The sequence below is a fragment of the Phoenix dactylifera genome, chromosome 2 (genome assembly GCF_051530095.1).
Source record: "Phoenix dactylifera cultivar Ajwa chromosome 2, Ajwa_hap1_PhDact_Kaust_v1.1, whole genome shotgun sequence".
Classification (NCBI taxonomy): domain Eukaryota; kingdom Viridiplantae; phylum Streptophyta; class Magnoliopsida; order Arecales; family Arecaceae; genus Phoenix; species Phoenix dactylifera.
The window spans coordinates 29,456,486-29,480,097 of NC_143191.1; the positions used below are offsets into that span (position 1 = coordinate 29,456,486).

Below are 23,612 nucleotides of genomic sequence, written 5' to 3' on the forward strand. Positions count from 1 at the left end.
GTTTTTAAAAAAAAAAAATCAGCATGCTTAACACCGAAGAACCTAAGATTCACTTTCACCAAGTGCCAGGGATCTTTATGTTGCGCCACTAGCAGCATAAGATAGAGTTACACAACCTAAAAGCAAGACTCCAAAAGTTGTTATTGGGAGTCTTTATTAGCTCACTTGTGCAGCTACTGTGTTGTCACTAGGAGCACCGAGACTCCAAAAGTTGTTATTGGGAGTCTTTATTAGCTCCCTTGTGCAGCTACGGTGTTGTCACTAGGAGTACCGCTTAAAGCGCCAACAAGCAACTTGTTGGTTTTGCAGTAAGGTTAGTTACATGCACGGCAACATCCGTAAGGATTTCCTCTTAGGACTGAAAAGGGCCTAACTGCACCCTCAGCACAAGATACAAGACTCCAAAAATTGTTCATGGGACTGCTTAGCTCCCTTATTCAGTTACCTTAGCTGTCACTTGGAATTAATACCGCTTAAAGCGCCCGTAGGCAACTTCTTGGGGTCCTGCTTTCTGGTCGGCGACTGCGTGGCAAGGATTGTACTTTTCTGAAGGCCAGCATCAGGTAGAGGGTGGAGGATTGGCAGAGACACTCACTATCTATGATGGGGAGGATTACTTTGGTTCGGTCAGTCTTTTTTTTGATCACTACTTATCTATCTTCCACTTCCTTCATTCCAGTGGCAGTTTTGAAGACCATTGAGTAGCTTCTCAGAAGTTTCATCTGGGGGGAGGCAGGGTGATAGAGATGGTGTTCATCTGCTGGCATGGGAGGTGGTGTGTCAGCCGAGATTTAGGGGTGCAGTCCTTACTGGAGAGGCGGGAGGCTTTAGCGGCATGCCATATCGCTAGATTTGTTATGGAGTCTGACAGCATGTGGTCCTCGTTGTTGAGGGCTAAGTATGGAGTTTTGATGCTCGGAGCGAGAGCAGCCTGCCACCACTCCCCGGTGTGGAGGGAGATGTGCGCCAGAGCGGAGGTGGTATTGCCGGAGATCAGATGGGCTGTTGGCGATGGACGCTCGATCGATGTATTGGAGGATTGCTGGGTGACCGCGCAACCGATCAGCCATCTGCCGACCATGGTCGATTCAGGATGCTTAACAGGCTGTAGGGTCAGCGATCTGATGATCCCAGATGAAGGCAGGTGGAGGATGGGGTTGATCCGAGAGGTGTTTGGGGAGCAGCTGGCAGAGATGATCCTAGCTCTCCCGGTGCCCACCAGGGGGGAGTCTGACAGGTTGATCTGGGTGCCATCGGGATGGTCACAGGTGCGAGCTAGAGATCTCCTGGCTCTTTTCAGTGGGGAGCCAGTTAGACAGAGTGAGGGAGGGTGGATCTGGAGGATGCGGATTCATCCGCGCGTGGCATTCTTCAACTGCAAGGTGGCCTGGGGCTGCCCTACCTACCCGGAGTGTGCTAGTCAGGCGGGGTGTGCAAATCCCTCAGTATTGCGAGATGTGTTCAGGCGCTGTGGAGACCATCGAGCATGTCCTGTGTCCCAGGGCTAGGGAGATATGGAGAAGGTCACCTGTCCCTCTTCCTTATTCAGTGGAGTCAGCACAAGATTTGTTACATCTGCTGAGAGTATCCATGCGGAGTCCCAGGTTTGCCCAGGCGGGGATATTTAGAGCATATCTGGCCTACCACATTTGGTTGGACTGGAATGCGCGATTGTTTGAGGGCAGGAGGTTCTTGGCGAGGATGGTGGTGGATAGAGCTGTGCTTCATGCCGGGGAGGTTTCCTCCGGTCTCGACTTGTGCTCTCTTGGGATGGCCAGGGATATCTGGGTACTCGTTGTACTGTTTCAGCGCCCAGGTTTGTCATTGCTTTTTGGGTACCCCCACCCCCCGATCATCTCAAGGTGAGCTTTAATGGTAGCGTTGTCACACCCCGAGCCCGAGGCGCAGCAGACATCGCACGCCCGCACGGCGGGCCACACAGCGGGCCGCACAGGCGTGCAAGGCAACAAATCATATCAAAGCAATTACATGTGTTTAAAGATGACATAATTATTTAAGTTGGTCAAAAGCAATCTTACAAAATTTTAAAATAGCATATGCCAACATAATTCAAATGTCCAAGCTAATCTAACTAAAATGCCAATAACTGAAGAAATCATCGAAAAATCTAACGCACTTCACCAATCCCGTACGATCAAGTCTCTAGATCTGAAAAACAGAAAACAGAATAATGAGCTACACTAGCCAGTAAGCAACAAAATACCCTAAAGTGGGGTCAAAGCATATCAGATCAAAATACAAAATAATGACTGGATAATAAATCACAAATAACATCATTTTTCTCTTTCCAAAACTTATTATCATTTTTACAGAAAAAAACTCTGATACCAGAATCTCAACATAATATGCTATGGCCATATAACCCAGTGGCATGGGTTGCACAAAGTGCCAAACACCACTATTATTCAGCACCGGTGGTACGATGTCCAAATATCACTATTCTAATCATCGGCGGTACGGTGTTGAAATCGGTCCTTATAGATTACAAGTCGAGAGGTCCAACGTATAATCCCTATTGGCGGGCCAGAACAGAATAGAACAGGTTATAGCGATGTTGAGAATGCATATGTATAAAAACAGATTTCATAAATTGCCCAGTCATAGTTTATTGATTTCAAATCATATATCATAATTTTCAAATAAAATTTAATATGCTATACCCATTTTACTAAATACAAAACATATTTCGAAATTTAATCCACGAATAATTATTTTACCAAATAATTTAGAAAAAGCACTTTGAAGCATTAAGTTACTTATCTCTTCTCGCTTAATTCCTACTTCAGATAGGCGGATCAGGTTCACCGGCGGTGGCAGAGGCGGCGGAAGGGAGATCTCGGCCGGGGTCGTTCGATTAAGCGGCCAAGCGGTGGCGCTTTCCGGAGAGGAAGAAGAACTCAAAACAGAGGAGACTCGCGACGGGGTTTCGGACGGCGCTCGGCCGGGAGGGCACGCCGGTCACCAAGGAGAAGAAGGAGAAGCAGGGAAGAGAGGGGGGAAGGAGAGGAGGTGCTCGGTGGAGGATCCAAAGGAGGAGGAAAGGGGGGTTTTATAACCCCACCGCAAGAATCGCGGCGGTGGGGCGAAATCAACGGCCTCTCGTGCGGCCATGGGGTGGCCGCGGAACGACCGCGGGGCTGCCGCGTAACGCCCTCGGCGCCCCGCCCTCGCTGCGCCCGAAGAAGCCGGAGGGGATCGCATCTGCGATCCCCTGCCTGGCCCCTTCTAAAAGGGAAAATGGGGCTGAAGTCGGTTGGCGCTGCCGACTTCAGCTCTGTATCTCACAAGCGTGGTGTTGGATGGGAGGTCCGGAGGGGCTGGATTTGTCATCAGATATCACCTTGGGTGTCTGGCTGCAGCGGGTGGCCGGTGTATACCAGGGCTCACAGTAGTGGGGGCTGAGCTGCGGGCAGCTTGGGAGGGCGTATCCTATGCGAGGCGGATGCTCGGTGCCAGGCAGGTACACCTCGAGGAAGATTCATCTATAGTTATCGATTGGATTCAGGGTGCGGACAGCTATAGTGATGGTCATTCTTTTATTCGTGAGACCCGTAGGTTGGCTAGGGAGATGGACGATTTTGAGGCAGTACATGTATTCCAAGAGGCGAACAGAGCAGTAAACTGGGTCGCCTCTTATGTTGCACGGCATTCAGGAAAGATCTACTGGACTTCCACTGTAGAGCTCCCGCCCCCACTGTATTTTTTGCTTTCTTCTGATCTGGCAGGATGTACTCACGTTAGAGTTATATGAAATTGCTGCTTTCAACAAAAAAAATAAAAAAATAATGCTAGTTACATGCATAGCAACATCCCTAAGGATTTCCTCTTAGGAATCGAGGTTCTAATTCTGCCTGCCATTCTCTTGAGTGAGTTAAGGTTTCGCATGCGTCATTCCCTCTGAAAGTAGAACTAATCACATTCAGAAGAAAACGGACAGGAGAATGATATCTGAAATCTATTTGTTTGACTACATCAGATAATCTGTGGTTGATTAAGCTAACTAATGAATTTAACATATAGCTGCATCTATTTGATACCTAGCAGATCAAAAACCTGGGTGAGAGGCCATAAACCATAGAGTTATTCAGTACTTCATATATAAGATCATATTTTAGAAATCCCTTGCTTCTCAGAGCTTATAGTATGTATATTTCACTACAGAAAAAGATAGATTTTCCGACCCTTTTTTCCCGACGCTAGGGAGAAGCGTCGGGATAGTTTTGACCAGCGCCAAATTTTACCGACGCTTTGTATAAGCGACGGTATATCTTTAAAATTGACGACGCTTTTACGGGTCGGTGTAAGTTGCACCTACGACGACGCTTATAAGCGTCGTCGTAGGCCAAATCCTTTCGAACCCTCACGATTGATGCCCTCTCCTCTCCTCTCCTCTCATTCAAAAGGGTCCCGAGCTCCTCTCCTCTCCTCTCCTCTCATTCAAAAGGGTCTTGTCTCCTCTGCTCTCCTCTCATTCAAAAGGGTCCCTGAGCTCCGATCGCCTCTCCATCTCGCTCCCGAGCTCCGATCGGCGTCTCCGAGCTCCGATCGCCTCCCCATCTCGCTTCCCGAGCTCCGATCATTGTCCCTGAGCACCCATGTCACGCGATCCGTGAGCCCGAGTCCCACGACCCGGCCGGCCGGAACTGCCGGATTGCCCGAGCCGCATCGACCATGGCCCGCACCGTCCGCCGCAGCCCGTCTTGAGATCCCACGCTGCTGCCCCTGCTCCGCCGCCGACCTCGCCTCCCTAGCCCGCGACAACCTCCACTACCACCAAGCTCATCATCAAGGAGGACGGCGTGGGGCACCTCCTCCGCCTCGTCAAGGAGGGCCGGGCCGACGGTTAGGAGAACGCTGCCCGCGCCCTCGAAGGGGAAGGCGATGGTCGTGAGCAATCTCAATTCAAGACCTTCTGGTATTCCCGTCTGTTTTCTCTCTCATTTTCTTTCATTTCATTTCAGGGGGTCCGATGGCTGCCTACGACCTCGCCCAACGACTCCTCCCCGGCCAAGCTCCGACAGATCATACAATCCGCCGCAGGCTGGTGGCGGTCGCCATGTTTGCCCTCTGTGTCGCCTTTGGAGGGTTCTTGCTGGCGGGCGCTCAGTCGACGCTTATATTCCAGATGATGATTCTGATTGCCAATTTCACAGTCTTCTTCCTTGGCCTGCTGGTGATCTACTTCTTTATGCCAATCTCCTCCGGGATACCAGGGCTGCCGATCTCCGCCGATAGATTGATCTCGGTGACCCTAGCCGTATCCGTAGGCACCATGTTCCTTGATTCCACTTGTCTCATTCTGGTGGCCGGCTAATCGATTTGGACCTATAGATGATACTCAAGGAACGCCTTAATCCCTGTAGTCCGCTGGTTCTGCTTCTTTCTGTTTTAAATAATCAAGAGCTTTTTTTTGCTAGGAATAATCAAGAGCTTTTCTCTGTTCTGTGTTACTAATGTTTTACGAGTGTTTTACGAGTATTGCAGGTAGGGATTCAAGCTTCTGCGATTGTTTCAGTTGGAAAACAGATTGGGGATGAAATAGTTGTTGTTATTGAGGAAGCTCATCCCCGTGATGATGTCCTCTTTATTAAGGAATATAAAGGAGTTTGGAAGGTCTTGTAGACGATGACATTGCTGCATTGTCCTTGAGCCCGGCCCCAGTGTTATCATCGGTAAGTAAAATGCTAATCTATTTTTTGAGTCATATTGCTTAAAATACCAGTCCTTTCATTTTCTTTAAATTTAGCATCATTTTTCAATATGTTTGAGTTCAAGATCAACTTTGTGTGCAAGCTTAAAACAGAAATTTTGACTATACACGTAAATCCTGTTTTAAATATCCTGGGCAGCCCCTTGTGGGAATGGTTGGCAATTGAAGATCCATAAGCCAATCCCAAGTAGGTGGGAGAAGGTTTGATGGTTATGGGTGTTCATCCTGTTTTAAGTATGTTAATGTTATTCTAGAAGTTAAGGTTCGACTTAATATTTCCCTTTTCAATCACTTAAGAGTGAAAAAGAAAATCAAAATAATTTTGTTTTGTGTCATCTTTTATGTTTACAGGAGCTTGACAAATTCGTGTAGTCCATAATATTTGCCCAATTGATCCAGTTTATGTGAGTGTTACTAATTTCAGTCATCTCACATGAGCAAGATATCCAACGAGCACTTTGTACGAATCTTGCTCCTAACAATGCCACTGATGACTGTTCCAAAACTGAAGCTATACAATTTATAAGACTGCTACTTTTTTCGCCTTCTGGATTTGCTAGAAGATGCTGCCAAAGCTTTGAGAATTTGGTGGTTGTGCTCCGCTGCCTTGAGCTCATGTTCTGCATCAGGGAATATACCATCTATTCAGGTTAATTTGGTGGACAGTGACTGGTTTCTGTATTATCTTTGACGCATGATGTGCACCAGAACGCTTGTGGAGCCACATGTTAACATTATTAGTACTGCTATTAATAAACTGGTTTCTTCTTATTGTTCTTCTTATCATTATTAGTACTGCTATTAGCCCATTACTTCAATAAATAGATGGTAATCATGTTTCAGCACACATACATTGTCTGTCGGTTGATTCCATACTAATCTATATCATTTTACCCCTTTCGGCAGGGATGCGGTTGAAGTGTTTTCAATGGAAATGAACAGGATAACTGTTGAGCTGCTTGCCAATCTTTCTTTGCTAATGAACATGGATAAAGATGGGCTTTTAAGACTGCATGGGGCTTTAAAACAAGCTATGCGTATGAACTACTATCCAACTTGCTGCAGACCTGATCTAGTTCTGGGTGTGAGTCCACATTCAGATGGCAGCTCTATCACCATACTCTTGCAAGATGACAATATAACTGGCCTCCAAATTAAGCACAAGGGGGAATGGTTTCCTGTAAAACCAATTCCAAAAGCTCTAGTGGTGAATATTGGAGATGCTATTGAGGTATTCAGAATCTAACTAGCAAATTTTCTATTTCCGGAACCCCAAAAAACATAATATTAAGCATCAACAATTAGCTTTTTCCTGCATGTCGGTCCTCCTCTACATAAATTGTACCTTGCCAGCGTCATATCTGAACCATTTATTTTAGTTTTTATTCTCGGTCGAGTAAATTGTACCTTGCCAGCGTCATATCTGAACCATTCTTTGGAAGCTAGCAGTGTGGATTTGTGATGTTTATCATTTTCTTGAAGCATGAATTGGAAAGATGATGAAAATTTGTGGGAATGACTGATGTTAATAACATGACAATTCTCTTGTTCTCTCAGGTTGAGATGTTGTAATTCTTGTTGACAAGAGCGCCTTTATCAATTGCCATTTTTGGCTGGTGCCATTTTTTCGTATTTTTATTTTTTTTAAAAAAATGGTCTCTCCCGACGCTTTAAAGCGTTGGTAAAAAAAGTGGCGCTCGCCGACGCTTTAAAGCGTCGGTAAACCATACGACTACGCCGACGCTAAAAAGCGTCGGCAAAAACAGGTTTACCGACGCTTTAAAGCGTCGGTGAAAACCTTTTGATTTCTTTAAACTGGCGACTCTTTTGGGCTTTCCTGACGCTTTTAAGCGTCGGGTTTGTATAAAGTGAACGACGCTTAAAAGCGTCGGCATAGAGCGACGACGCTTTTTTGACGCGTCGGGTTAAACCCGACCCACTCCCACCTGCCCGACGCCTGACCCACGCTTTGCGATGCGTGGGCTGGAAATTCGCCAACGCTTAAAAGCGTCGGGAGAGACCAAAAAAAGCGTCGGGAGATATCCTTTCTTTTGTAGTGTTTCAATCTCACAATTGCTGGTGGGAACTTGGCTGGAGATTCCTCGAAGAAAAATTTCTCGCTTTTGTTTAAGAACAGGCTCCTTTTTCCCACACACTTAACACCCAGTCATAATTGCTTCTCTGCTACATAATGATTTGCCCTTGCACCGTAACCGTTGTATGTCTAGTCGTTTTTACAAATTAGGCTTCTTTACACACTGGGAAACTTAACAACTCGATCATGAAGAGGTTATTAGCCTGGACTAATATACCCCGGCACAATGATGAACAGTAGCTGGCACAGACGCTCCAGTTACTGGAGTACGTTGAAGAAGAAGGAGAGTGAAAAGAATGGAGAAGATAATGAGATTACATTTCATTCCACAGAATACATGAGAGAGCGTGAGACGGAGGTTTTATAACTCTCCTGGGAACATTCTGGATGGAAGTTTGTTTGAAGTTTGTTAGGGAGAAACGGAACCCATGTGCCTGGAGCTCCGTGATGAGTCTGGAAGGAATTCTGAGGGAGTTAACATCCCCCTGCAAGATGATGGTGAGGGAATCAGCATCAGCTTGTTGCAGAGAGTACGGTGGCGGCGAGTTGAGAGGGCCTTGGTGAAAATATCGGCTGGCTGATCATCGGAGGCGACGTGAGCTGTGCATAGTTCACCGGAGTGGATTTTCTCCCTTACAAAGTGATAGTCTACTTCAATATGTTTAGTTCTAGCATGAAATACAGGATTGGATGCCAAGGCTAACGCTGATATGTTGTCACAGTGTAAGGGAGTTGATGCACCGGGTGGTATTTGAAGTTCGAATAGCAAGCGACGAAGCCAGATGATTTCCGATGCAGTGACTGCTAGAGCTCTGTATTCGGCTTCGGTGGAGGACCTGGCGACTGTGGGTTGCTTCTTCGCGTACCATGAGATTAAGTTGGGACCTAGATAGATGCAGTATCCTGTGGTCGATCTCCGATCATTGAAATCCCCTGCCCAGTCTGAGTCGGAGAAAGCTGAAAGCTGAAGAGAGCCAGGTTTGAAGACGAGACCGAGAGCAGCAGTGCCTTTGATGTAGCGAAGTACTCGCTTGAGAAGTTGAAAATGTATCTCGAGTGGCTTATGCATGAATTGACACAGATAGTTAACGGCAAAAGAAAGGTCCGGTCTGGTAGTAGTCAGATATTGTAGAGATCCAGTGAGACATCTGTAGTGTGTAGGGTCGGAATATGGGGCCGAACTGTTAGGGAAGACAGGTAGTTTCAAAGGAAGAGGTGATGCCATTGGTTTGCAATCCTGCATGCCGGCCTTGTGTAGAAGTTTCAGGGCATAGGATTGTTGGTTGAGTGTAACGCCATGAGTAGAGAATGTAGCTTGAATACCCAGGAAATGAGATAATTGGCCCAGGTCTTTCATCTGGAATTGACCTTGTAGTTGAAGAAATAAGTTTGTTAAGGCCTGGGGACAGTCTCCTGTGAGCAAGATGTCGTCCACATAGATGAGAATATACATTGAAGCATTGTCTTGGTGGGAGAAGAACAGAGACGGGTCGGCAACACTGGATTTGAAACCATGTTGTAGAAGGAAGTTCGAAAATGTAGCGAACCATTGCCGGGGACTCTGTTTGAGACCGTAGATGGCCTTCCGAAGCAGGCAGACATGGTCTGGGTGCTGAGGATCACTGAAACCTTGTGGTTGCTCCATGTAGACCAGTTCTTCTAGTTTCCCATGAAGAAACGCATTGGATACATCTAGTTGTCGGACCTGCCAGTGTTTGGTAACTGCAAGAGCAAGGAGGAGCCGGATGGTTTGGAATTTGGCGACGGGGCTGAATGTCTCAGTGTAGTCTATGCTGAATTGTTGTTTGAAACCCTGGGCGACTAATCTGGCTTTATACCGAGCTAAGGACCCGTCTGAATTCCTCTTGATTCTGTATGTCCATCGGCATCCGAGAACCTGTTGGGAGGGAGTCCGAGGTACCAGATCCCAGGTGTGCTGGCTGAGTAAGGCATCGAACTCTGTAGACATGGCTTTTCTCCACTGCATATCTGTGACTGCCTTTGTGTAACAGGTTGGTTCAGATGGTTCTGGTGAGGTGCTGAGGAGTGAGAATATTTGTTTGGGCTTAAGGGAACCAGTTTGCTGTCTGGTGATCATGTGGTGGCGAACGGGTGGTGGAGGTGTGGTAGTTGTGGAGGAGGAGGAGACTCGATCCTCTGGTTGTGGTGAGATGGTAGAAATGGAATTTGAAGTTGCTGGCTGTGGGAAGTGTGGAGACGAGGCAATGATGTGTGAATTGTTAGGTAATAGGGAGGGTGGTACAAGACAAAGAAAAGGCAGAAGAGGAGGTTGTGCTGAGGTTGTGGAACGAGCGGAAGAGTGAGGAAATTTAGATTCATCAAAGCGGACATGCCTGGAGATGATGACTTTTCCCGTAGCTAGGTTATAGCACCTGTAGGCCTTGTGGTTTGGAGAATAGCCAATGAAGATGCAAGGTGTGGAACGAGGGGATAGCTTGCTATGGGTTTGAGGGAGGAGCCAGGGATAGCATTGACAACCAAATGTTCGGAGGAAATTGTAGTCTGGAGGGTGGTTGTAAAGTGCTTTGAATGGAGATTGAAAATTGAGTGTCGATGTAGGCAATCTGTTAATGAGATACATAGCTGTGAGCAGGGCATCAATCCAGAACGTTGTGGGAAGAGAGGAATGAATGAGAATACTACGGGTAGTTTCTAGTAAATGTCGGTGTTTTCGCTCGGCTATCCCATTTTGTTCTGGGGTATATGGTGCAGAGAGTTGATGGACGATGCCAAGAGATGAGAAGAGAGAGTGGAATCGGTTATTAGCAAATTCACCCCCTCCGTCAGAGCGAAAACATTTAATGGAATGACTGAATTGTCGTTCAACAAGAGATTTGAAATGTAAAAATTTATCAAATACATCCGATTTGCGAGCAAGGGGATAGACCCACGAGTAACGTGTACAGTCATCCACGAACAACACATAGAAACGAATGGTATTATCGGAGCTGGGAGGAGAGGGACCCCAGATGTCGGAATGGATTAGTTCTAGTGGTGATTTTGTAGTCCGTGAGTGTGAGTTGAATGGAAGACGACTGCTCTTGGCCATGCAGCAGGGCTCACAGAGGGAAGAATAGTTAGTTGACCGAGGAAGACGGAGAGTGCTGGAGAGATGTTGCAGTGTAGTGTTTGCCGGATGACCCAAACGACGATGCCAGATTGAAGATGGGAGGGATGTAGACGCTGTATAGGCTGTAGGAGATGACTGGGTGAAAGTGAAAGGAATTTTGTAGAGGCCGTCAGAGCATCGTCCCTGGAATAGAGTTTTGTTGGAATGCTTGTCCTTGATGACACAACCAGAGGAATCAAAGATGAGGATGCAGTTATGATCCAAAGCTAGTTTGTGGACAGAAAGAAGGTTATGTGATATGTGTGGAGTATGTAGAAGCATAGGTAGGTAAAATTTGTGTAATGGAGTATGAAGGATACCTGAACCTGTATGAGTAATATCAGTGGAAGAACCATCTCCCAGTAGAACCTTGTCTGAGCTGGAGTAGGAACTGGGCTGATGAACCAAGGATGAATCTGGTGTCATATGTTGTGAAGCTCCGCTGTCAATGATCCAATCACCAGATGAAGATCCAGTAGAGGAATGAGCGAGGTGAGCTTGTGGTCGAGTGAAATGGCGAGGATTGCCTTGATAACTGGGATCCATACGAAACCAGCAGCGAGCTGCTGAATGCCCAGGCTTATGACAGATCTGGCACTCGATGAGAGATGTGGAATCCTTGCTGGGAGAGGATGGAGACCAGCCACCTGGTCTTGAGCGACCACGTCCCCGAAAGGAGGAGAAGTAACGTCCACGGCCCCGTCCTCTGGTTGCCATTAAAGCAAAGGAATTATCAAGAACAGAGTGTTGCTTTTCTTTAGACAGCATGATAATTTCCTCGCTACAGAGTAGAGCATATAGTTCATCAAGGGTGATGGAGGAAGAACGAGTTCGAATGGCAGTGGCGAAGGAGTCATAGCAGGTTGGTAAGCCATTTAGAATGTAAAGAATGACGTCTTCTGCTTCAGGGTTGGATCCCGCAGCTGCCAGAGCATCAACCTTTGATCGAACTTCATTAAGGTACTGTTGCATTGATAAATTGTTCTTCCGAATATTGTGCAGTTCATTCTTTAGCTAGATAATGTGTGTCCGAGTGGCTGAATTCAGACGATTTTCAAGAGTCCTCCAGATCTGGTGACAGTGTTCTAAGTTGACTACAAAAGGAAGAAGAGAAGGGGAGATTGTAGAGTACAGCGCAGTGGACAGAAATTGGTCTGTAAACAGCCAATTGTCGAATTCCTCGGAATCATTGGAAGACACTGAGGGTGCTGTATTATCTAGAAAGGTAAGAAACCCACTCGCCTTGAAGACACGAGTGATTTGTGAGCGCCAGGTAAGATAGTTCTCAGCTGTGAGTTGAGTTGGAACCAAGGATTGAATCCTTGTGATGAGGAATTTTAGATTTGGGGAGATAGCAGAGTTGGAGAAACTTCTGCGAGCATCAGTGGAATTGTTTGTTGATCCGGGAGATGCCATAGCAAAACACAGGGAGGATTCCTGCTCTGATACCATGAAGAGGTTATTAGCCTGGACTAATATACCCCGGCACAATGATGAACAGTAGCTGGCACAGACGCTCCAGTTACTGGAGTACGTTGAAGAAGAAGGAGAGTGAAAAGAATGGAGAAGATAATGAGATTACATTTCATTCCACAGAATACATGAGAGAGCGTGAGACGGAGGTTTTATAACTCTCCTGGGAACATTCTGGATGGAAGTTTGTTTGAAGTTTGTTAGGGAGAAACGGAACCCATGTGCCTGGAGCTCCGTGATGAGTCTGGAAGGAATTCTGAGGGAGTTAACAGATCATTTGTTTGACATCTACTTAAGGATTAGTCCTCATCAAAGGCAACCATTTTGCGTTTAATTCCTTGCCCACAGTTAAGGCCATCCAATATTGAATAGCCAGGAAGACTCCGAAATGTTATAAAGAGTCTTGTTCGGGACCGTGCGAAACTTTATCTCTTATAATTCGTCCGGGTGCAACTTGCGTGGGTAGTAACATAAGCAGCTTCCAAACTTCTAACCAAGCATTTAGTGCTGACGCTACCAGAAGAGGGTCTCGTGTAACGCCTCCCGTTACCACCACAGGAAAAGCCACCCGAGCACTTGTCTCTTCAGTGAACAGAAGTTCGCATGCAGACAAAATATTACCTATTGCACGAGTCGCTTTAGGGATGACGTGCAGCCCGGGTCGTATTGGGGATTTGACATTTAATTTCCAATATCCCATTTCTCTAATATGTGGACAAGAATATGGGACCGGAGTTTTTTTTTTTTTTTTTTTTCTTTTAGGGTGCTTAACTATAATAACTCTAATTATCTTTAAGATCTACTTAATTCACAATTAATATGGAACTAAATATATGCTCACATGAATCTTTACCTACACCCTCTCTGTTTAAGTCTTGGTATCCTTGCTAGGCTAAAAATCCAAACCTATTTAAATATACTCATAAGTATTACGAATCCAATCACAAATACCATAATCAACTTATGGTTAATCCAGTTGGACTTATATTGCAGTATTTTTTGGTCCATATAAATTATAAGCCTAGTTTGCTTTGATACTATTGATAATAATGTAGGACTTCATCTAAAAAGGCTAGATAGAAGGTGTTATCTGGATTCTTTGGCTTTTGTTAAAATTTACCTAGTGCATAGCCAACGTGGGACTAAACATGCCTACATGGATCCTTATAGGCAGCTAAATGCATTGTTGATGTATATACAACTTGATAAAAATAGTTGTAAGAAAAATGGACTCAAACAAATTAAGGTCCAGGTTCTGAATTTTCTACTAATAAAAAAGATAAAGTCTATAAATTGATGTTCTAGCAAATCCAAATCAAGTTAGTTGATGTTCTTTGAGCTAATTCTTCAGTCTAGCACCCTGAAAATTCTAGCATGAAAACACTAGCTTTCTTACTTAGAAAAGTGATATTTATTTCATGGAAAAATTATGTAGATCATAACCAAGAAGATCATGCGAGATAATTGCAATGGAAGTTTACGGATTAAGGGATCTTTCCTAGTCAATGCAGTTTAATTTGTTGAATGATTATTATAGTAACTGGATCTTTTGTAGAATCTGCCTAGCCTCTGTTGTTGGAGAAACAGTAGAAACCCTACCCTGCTCAATGCCATTGTACCTGAACATTGGATCACTAAAGTTTCCATCTACCTCAAATTTTCATATTGTCCAATCAAAACCCCTAAAAGGAAGAAAAGGAGATTGACTAGAGAGACATAGAATCAAAATTATCTGCATGAACATTTCAGAGTTTGTCACGCTCGCCTTGCTGTTTGAATCAACAACGACAATCTTTTGCAAAACAATAATTTGATCATGGATAGTCTTCGAATCATGCTATTTTTGTGATTTGCTTTGAAATTGTTTAGTATCACTTCCCATAAAGAACATATACAAATGAAACAGCAGCAATATTCCTGTAATCATTAAATTCACCTTCTTTTTTTTTTGGTAAATGCGCAATTTATATAGCTCTAACTTGAGTACATCCTGCCAAATAATTCACCTTTTTCGTGGGAGGTGACGAATGGATTCAATTACTTAAAGCAAATGATATCAATTTGGACAGCACGTATAGCAAAACATGTGCTGGTAGTCGATCACACTTAATACTTCTTCAAAGATGTTTTGAAATTGTCTGCAACTCTTTCTATCATCACATGGAAGGAGAGAATTATAGACATTTTACTAGAAATTTATTTATTCCCCACTAATATATCACTAGATCAAGAGAAGAGACAGACCACTTTATCAAACAGACTGACGATCACATGGAAGGAGAGAATTATAGACATTTTACTAGAAATTTATTTATTCCCCACTAATATATCACTAGATCAAGAGAAGAGACAGACCACTTTATCAAACAGACTGACGATCGAACTGCATATTCTGGATTGCAATAAACATAGATACTGAGGAGACTAAAGAAAGACGTATGCACATATATCGTTCACTTTCTTTAATCCTTATCTAGACACTGACATACTCTTTTTTTTTCTTCTCCCTTTCTCTTGATCTATCAAGTACCTACTTCTAAACGAGAAATTAAGACAAGGCAACGGCGAGGAGAGATCAAGCCTTCTACAGGTTAAGGTTCAGATCCATCGTCACGGAGCTGCCATCAGCGAAACCACCGCCGCCCTTGAACCCGGCAAGAGCTGGCGCTGGAGCCTCCTCCTCGGGATCAACCAGCAGACCTTCCACCCATTTCATGACATCTTCACTCAAGTCCTCGGGACGCACTGCGTTACAGCCACGATGGTTTGGGTCATGGCGAGCACCTTGCCTCTCCTCCACCGACTGGCGGAGCTCTTGCCGCAGAATAGCACCCGTGGGCTCGTCAGGCAGGTTCAGTGTCACAACCCATACATCAGGTACTGTGACAGTCCCTTCTTGGTGGCTAGGCCCACTCAGAGCAGGAGGAACAGCGGGCGGTGCGGCCTGGAGCGGCCGGATCTCCTGGCTCCTCCTCACCGAGCGGCCCCTCGTTTCCTGCCACATGACCTTGAGGTGGCGGTGGGAGTTGTGATGCCCGCCTAAGGATTGTGGCGTGGGGAACGGCCGGTTGCAGAATTTGCAACGATAGAAGAAGGCCCGGCCGTCGCTCTCCCTCTGAGCCTGTGGCGATTGAGAGGCCGCATGGACCGCAAGGGCTTCCGCCATTGCAGCTGCAGTGGAATAGCGGGCCTGCAAGGTGGCTGCATTAGTGGCAGAGGTTCTCGCCATCGCCCCTGGCCTGTTAATATGGGAAAGGGACCTGTTTGTGGATGGGGAGGAGCGTAGGGACCGGAGAGACCTCATTGAAGGCAAGTGGAGAGAACAAAAAAGAAAAGTAGGGGGAGGGGCGGAGTTGTTCAGAGGCTTGGGGTTGGTGACGTTAATTTATGGGAGGAAGTGGGGTATACTCTGGAGACAGGTAGAGGTGTTGGTGTTGGAGGGCTGCCAGGAATCAAGAGAATGAGAATGCAATGCCTAGCGTTGAGACAGTTTTATCATCTTTTCTTTCTATTTTCCTTCGACGAGTTATTGAAAATTTGGAGTATATTTTAGGTTTAATATCAATTGATTGTTAAGGGTCTAGACTTGCATGCTATGGGGGTATACGCATGAATGGCGGTATAGGGATTCGAGTCAGCATTTATGGCAGTCGATGTTTGTTTTTGAGGATGGTTAGTTTGTCTTTAGGATTTCTACGATGGGAACATGTATGAAGAATGATGGTCCAACTGAAATGCCAAGTGCCCACAGAGAGGGAAAGGGAATGGAATCAAGACAGACAGTAGTTATGAGACATAAAAGGTTTGTTAGAGACTAATTAAGTCCAATCCTTATTATTGGTATTGAAGGAAAAAAAAAATAGTACAATTCTGTTCAGCAAAAGTCTAAGGCCATTTATTTAGTGATGAAATGGGACAAAAAAATTTGACAATTTAAAGTAGATTTGGCAAAAATTTCATTTCGAAGATAATCACATTTCTTTAGAAAATTAACTAAATTAAGTTTGAAAATTGTATAGTGCATGCAACTATTGCTAGCTTATCACCTAATATCAGTGCATAATCATTGCATACCAAATTCAATCTTGCACACTCTCAAGTGAATGTGTGTTAGGTAAATACATTATCTATGGGGTACAGCAGGAGTATGGAAAATCAAGTCAGCATCAAGAGTTGATATGTATTTAGATGATGGTTAGTGGTTATTTTTATGGTTTCTAAGAAACGTATAAGTACGCAAGAGTGGTGCTCCAGCTGAGAAGCCAAGTGCCTAGGGAGAGGGCAAGAGGATGGAGTGAAGCCAATCAGTAGTTATGAGTCTGAGACACACCAGAGTGATTGGCATACATGGAGTGAATCATAAAAGAAAGTTCATTGGAGACTAATAAAGTATAATTCTTGTTGTGCTAGTTTTGTAAAACTACAATATTGTTCAGCTAAAGACTTAGGCCATTTACTTAATGATGAAATGAAATAAAGCTATCCACATTTTAAAGTAGATGGAAAATATATTACTTTAACATATTCACATTTCTTTAACAAAATGAATTAATTTTGGAACTTGTATGGTGCATGTGACCATTGCTAGCTAGTTCCCCAATGTCAGTGCATAATAATTGCATGCCAAATTCAATCTTGCACACTCCCGAAGTAAATTTGTGTTAGGAAAAGACATCATATATGATGAAGCAAGTCAGGATTAAGGGGGTCGATGTTTGTTTTGGGAATGGTTAGTGGCTTTCTTTAGGGTCTCTGAGGAAGGAACAATTATGAAAGAATGGTGGTCTAGCTCAGAAACCAAGTGCCGAGGGTGAGGGAACGGGTAAGGAATGAAGGCAGGTGGCACTTACGAACAATTCTCTTTTGGAACACATAATAGTGTGATTGCTATACATGGAGTGCATGACTATAAAAGTTTGTTAGAGACTAATTAAGTTTAATTTTTGCTATTATTATTGCAAGAAGAAATTCCCCACAATTTTATTTAGCAAAATACTTAGGCCATTTAGTTAGTGATGTGAAGGACTGAAGCAATTCCATGTTTTCAAGTAGATGTAAAAAATATTACTTTAACATACTCACATTTCTTTAGAGAAAAAAATGGCTTAAGATTGAAAATTGTATTGCGCATGGGATCACGGCGAGTTCGTGAATGGTCATTGCTCACCAAATTCAATCTTGCATGCTCTCAAAGTGGGGCAGGTATATAGTGTACGCATTATATATGGATGTCTGGCGGGAGTATGGGAAAGCAAGTCAGAATTAAGATAGCGGATGTTTGTTTTGGAGATGACTATGATTATCCATGGGGCTTCTAAGATAGGGCCAAGTATGAGAGAGTGGTGGTCCAATTGAGGAGCTACCGTCCTGCGCGAGGAAAAGGATGGAATGAAGACAAGCAGTGATTGTGAACAGTAATCTTTTTGGATGCATTGGACTATGATGATGATACATGGAGTTCATGACAATGAAGTTTGTTAGAGACTAATTGGGTTCAATGCTTGTTATATTGACACTATAAAAAAAAAATCACCACAATTTTATTCAGCCAAAGACTTAGACCATTTCATTAGTTATTCAATGGACTAAAAGAGTAACAACTTTTGAAGTATATGCAAAGCTATCTGTCACGCCCCAAACCCACCACTCGGGTCGACCACGTGACACGGCCACATAATCTCTAAAGTAAAACCCTAGAGATCATGTAAGGCCTAAAGAGATACAATATTCACAACAATGCCGGAAATTAATGATTTATGTATTTAAATCAAACCAACTAAAATGTACTGATTGATTACATAATTTCAAATGTCCATAAGCAAAAGATAAATTATCTTCTAACTATCTAGCAGTCTGACTCCAGATCGATCTCACTTCTCATCCCATCCGATGGATTCTACAAATCCAGTGCCTCTGAAAAAGAAAGTAAGTGTAGTATGAGTTTTTCCAGCCCAGTAAGAATTCCAACAGCCACACCAGTAATAATAAGAAAATAATCCGAGCAACAAATAAGTGTTATATCATCATTCAAAAAAACTCAACAAACAACAAGTATATATAAACTAGTACATATACATAAATACCCTTTTACACATTATGTTATCCACTTTCATATTAATCTGATTCCTAAGTTTCAAAGTTTTTCACTTCTGGCTTTGGACTAACCAAGATCATGATCCAGTCCAAGACTGTACAAATCCCACGCATAAGCTCGTGGCAGCTTTTCCACGTGTAAGCCTGTGGAAGCTATCCTACGTATAAGCTCGTAGAGGCTATCCCATGCGTATGCTCGTGGAGGCTATCCCACGCATCAGCTCGTAGCAGCTATCCTACGCATAAGCTCGTAGAGGCTATCTCATGACAAGGCTAGTCCAATCCATTTTACATGTCTAATTTTATATATTTAATCAAATTTCCATCACATCACATATTTTCATGTATTCTCAAAAATATGATAATTCTTTCTAATTTAATTATTTTGTACTATTTTCATAATAAACAAAATGTGCACCTCATATGTGTCATACAAGCTCATAAAATTAATAACAACATACTGATAAAATATATCCAATAATAAATTCAATACATGCATAAATAAAGGTGCTCAGTTGTAAGAATTCTTACAGAAATTTGTAGACTGACTCAACACGAATTCAAATCACAACTTACGAGCTGGAATGCTGAGTCCCCTGATCAAAACCTCCTGACACCGCTGATTCTTCTCCTACAACATCAATTATAAATCACAAAATAAATCATTTAATATTAATTATTCTAAGCCATAATCCACATCTACTATAGGTCCCATCACCAGATCCCCAAACATCTTAATGCCTCCAGATCTAGGGGCAGTCGGGGTGGCCCAACCCCCACCCTTTCACCATCGACCCATGTCGTCGCCAGCTGTGGCCGCCGCCATGCCGACGATGATGGTCGGTCTCGGTGAAAAGACCAAAAGGAGGGTGAATGAGAGAGAAGGGAAGAAGACACCACCACCATCCCAACTCTCTTCACGGATGGGAGTACATCTCCCGCCACTGTTGCAGTCGCCGGCAATGGTGGTCGGCCAAGAGAGGGAGAGAAGAAGAGAACCGGCATGATTTCCCCCCCTCCCCCTCCTCCATCATTAATGAAAGGCCACCATGATGGTGGCTCGGCCCCCACCCGATGGCAGCCACAATGGCTCACGACTCACAGTCGTCGCCGTCGGCAGCCAACCGACGAGAGGAAGGGAAGAAGAGGATGGGATCACGAGGAAGAAGACCTTGGATCCATCACTCCCCTTCACCAACCAAATCCAGTAATCCTTCACCAATCCTCACACAGACCCGATCAACTCCCAAATACCATGGATCCCGGCCAACCCGGTGGCCGGCGGCGGCAAGATCCGGAAGAGAGAAGCCAAAACAGGGGTACCTTATTTCGGACTCTTCTTCGACAATCTCACCGGCCAAAATCCAACCAACATAGCTCTAAACCTAGCAAATGAAGTGCAAGGGGCGAGCCATGCTTACCTCAGTCCGATGAGGTGCTCCGGCAACCTTTCTGGCGAAAAATCGGAGGAAAAATCTGTGAGTAAACTCGGATCTACACGCACGGATCCAAGACCTCTTCACCCAACTTGTGAGGGGTCTTCGCTGAAGGAAAGAGGGCTTTAAGGCCTCCTCCACGACCGGCCGGATCTCGGAACCGTTGCTTCTCCGGCGCTCGGTCTCCTCCGGCGAATCACCTCCCCTCCTGTGTCGCCCCCTCTTCCACGATCGTGCCCAGGGCACGATTGTAAATGATGATGGGCCCGGCCTCTTCGGGCCGGCCCATCAATCCCAATTTTTTTTTCCTGGTCTTCACACTATCACTTTTAACGTAACCACATTTCTTCAGAGAAAAAAGAAAGATTTAAGGTCGAAAAATGTAAGCTGGACGCCCAATTTTGATGCCTAACCATGGCAAAATCCACCTTGCACGTTCTCGAAGTAAATATGTGCTGGCTACTGTATCATGTATGGGCTCATCTATAGATGGAGTAAGCATTAAGGAGGTGCATGTGTGTTTTGAGGATGTTGAGTGGTTATCTTTAGGGATTCTAAGATGAGGACAACTATATGACGCAATGGTGGTCCAACTAGGGAGCCAAGTGCCCAGAGAGAGGGAAAGGGGATGGAATTAAGTAAAATGAAGCAATACTTATGACCGATTCTCTTTCTGTACCTATCAAAATAAGGTGGCTATGCGAGGATTGCATGACAATAGGAAGTATATAAGAAGTTCACTAGTTTTATTATAGATCCATGTTAGTTGGTACTGTAAAAAAAACATTTTGATACAATTTTGTTCAGACAAACACTTGGACCAGTAGTGATTGCAGTGGACTTAAGCAGTTCCAAACTTTCTAGTATATGCAAAAAATCAGGTTTTACATAATTATTTTCTTTTTAAAGAAAAATAGTTTAAGCTTAAAAATTATATAAAGCATGTCACGTTTGCTAGCTAGTTACCTAATATCGACGCATAACCATAACATGCAGAAATCCATCTTGTTGCACACTCTTAAAATAAATACACGTTAGGTACATACATCATATATTGGCGGAGCATAGGGAAGCGAGTCAACATTAGAGGAGTGGAAGTTTGTTTTGGGGATGGTGAGGAGGTATCTTTAGGGTTTATAAGATGGGGACAAGTATGAGAGAATGGTGGTCCTGCTGAGAAGCCAAGTGCACAGGTAGAGGGCATGGGGATGGATTGAAGACAAAGCAGTAGTTATGAGGAATTCTCTTTTAGGACATTTGAGAATGTGATTGTTATATGTAAAGTGCATGATGGTAGGAAGACAGGCTCATTGTAGATGAAAAGGTGATGGGATGAAGACAGAGATGGTTATGGGCACGCAACCCTTTGACACGTAATTAAAAAGTGTGATGCTTATGTGTGGACCATGATGATATAGAGAAAGTCCGTTGAGGCTCGTTAGATTTAATTAATTATTGTTAGCTAGAACGGTAAAGAAGTTTCACTACAACTTTGTTTGATGCAATGGTTCTAAATATTGAGGTATATGTGAAACATATCACTTTAACATAATCACATTTCTCTAAAGAAAAATTGTTATATGCTTACAAGTTGTATAATGCATGTAACCTTTGCTAGCTAGCTTCCCAATGCCGGTGCATGTCGTTCACATACCAAAACCTCTTTTACATACACTCAAAGTAAATGTGCCATTTACTAAATTTAAATCGAATTTGGACTTTAAAATTTATCAGCTGATAATTATGGTGCATACAAGCTTTAAAGATTTTTTCTATAATTATTTTAAGAAATACAATGGAGTTGTCAAGATTGAGGATGCAACCTAAAATAGGTGGCAACCAACTTAAGTGTATGAATAAGTGGCTTATTATTAATTTAAGTGTAGGCATTTGTAACATTTCTACCTTTCTTATCATATCAGATGGTTCTCCATTATACGTCTAGTGGAGACCATATTTTTGTGGGTGAAAGAAAAGAATGGTTAGAGTACATAGACGGTGTGAAACCAAACAGAATAATCCTAGTTACTGCTCACGAGGTTGAAGTGAATCAGCTACAATGTACCAGGAGTTCAACAGATCTGACAAACTTTTCTTGTATTGGGGGCCAGCATAAGTCCCTTTTCTGTTATTCATTAGTTGGCTAGTGGAGCGAGGGGGAAATGGAGTAGGCTCCTTCTTATAACCCGCCTGCGGCACATTACAACAAACCCATGCAAGACGTGGCATCTTCGCATAGAAAGTTCCGCCATCTTGCCATAACAAGTGGTGAAGCAAATGAAGTTCCAACGGTTACATTAAACAGATAATAGTTAACTTCTACCGAAAAATTAAAATGGGTTAAAGCTGGCACAACCTCCCCTAGTGGTCACCACTTACCATAAAAGTAAACTTCGAAGAGACCACGAATGCAACAACCTCATTAACCATTTTTTAAATGTCAGCTGAGTTCAACTCATGAATATGCACACAATGACAAAAAATTGTTTGCCATGACTATATCAAATGCATGCATTAATACTGCATTTAAGTTTGTTCTTATCTCTTGCCTTTTTCTTGAACTATTGTTCCTTTCTGAATGATATTCCATTCATAGTACTTCATAGAATATTAAATTTGAATTTATTTGTATCAATTAGCATTTTGGAGCCTTTTACTCTCCTGAATTGTTTTTATTAATATTAAAATCTTGTATAACCACATGTTCATGCGGTTATCTCGATTCTTGAAACTTCTAATATTTTGATTCGAAAATGCCCTAAAAAACCTTCCTTCGGGAAACCGGTACTTGTTATAAAGCCCTTCAACCTCTCCTTGCAAATTGCCCTCCTTTCCTCCTTCGTCATTCTCTCGATTTACCATGGGACGGAAGAAGTCGAGACCTCGAAAAGCTGTAGTGAAGGAGCCTGAGCCCTGTATCTGCCATCAATGCTGGGCGACGTTTGAAGCTGCAAGTAAGAAAATCCGTCTGACCGAGCAGAACGAAGCTCCTGAGCCTCTGGTAGGAGGAAGCACCTCCACGGAGAATGCTGCTTCTGAGACCTCGGTGGGGAAGCCTGAGGAAAATGTCAAGGGGGAGTCTGAGGCAGCCGCGCCAAAACCGCAGCCTCAGAACCCTGTGAAAGAGGCTCCAGGAGAAGGTGGTGAGGTGTCCACCTCTAAGGCCATGTAAGAGCATGTATTCCATGCATCACCAAGGAGATTTATCTCCATCCGTTGAACTGGAATAAAACTCGATTATGAAATGTTTGATGTGATTGTGTAAAACGCACTCTCTCTCTCTCTCTCTCTCTCTCTCTAACACACACACACACACACACACACACCTACACACCCGCGCACACCCTCTCCCTTTCTTCTTCTTATTATCTATATATATATATATAATGTAAAGTTGTCAAGGATATGGGTTATGGGACAAATATTTTAAGTTCATGCTTTATATTTCAATCAAGCACAACTTTCGGTCTCAAAAAATGACTTTAGAAACTCCGAAACTGGGGCAAGAAGAAAATAAGCCTAGAATATGGAAATTGAGTACAGGAAAAAGAAGTGACGGCTTTTTGTGATAAAGAGTGATAATGAAGTTTAATAGATTCCATGAACTAGTAGTAATAATGGATATATTGAGCGTAAAAGGTTTGATGAAGCGTA

The 23,612-nt window shown here is 43.7% G+C and overlaps 1 long non-coding RNA gene across 1 annotated transcript; it reads left to right on the top strand.

Moving 5' to 3' along the window:
* The first annotated feature begins 4,415 nt into the window (after window positions 1-4,415).
* LOC149768272 (uncharacterized) lies at window positions 4,416-7,287 on the top strand. The gene is made up of 4 exons (XR_016399208.1): window positions 4,416-4,905; window positions 4,983-5,693; window positions 6,083-6,380; window positions 6,638-7,287. It is a non-coding gene; the product is annotated as an uncharacterized LOC149768272 (long non-coding RNA).
* Window positions 7,288-23,612: the final 16,325 nt, after the last annotated feature.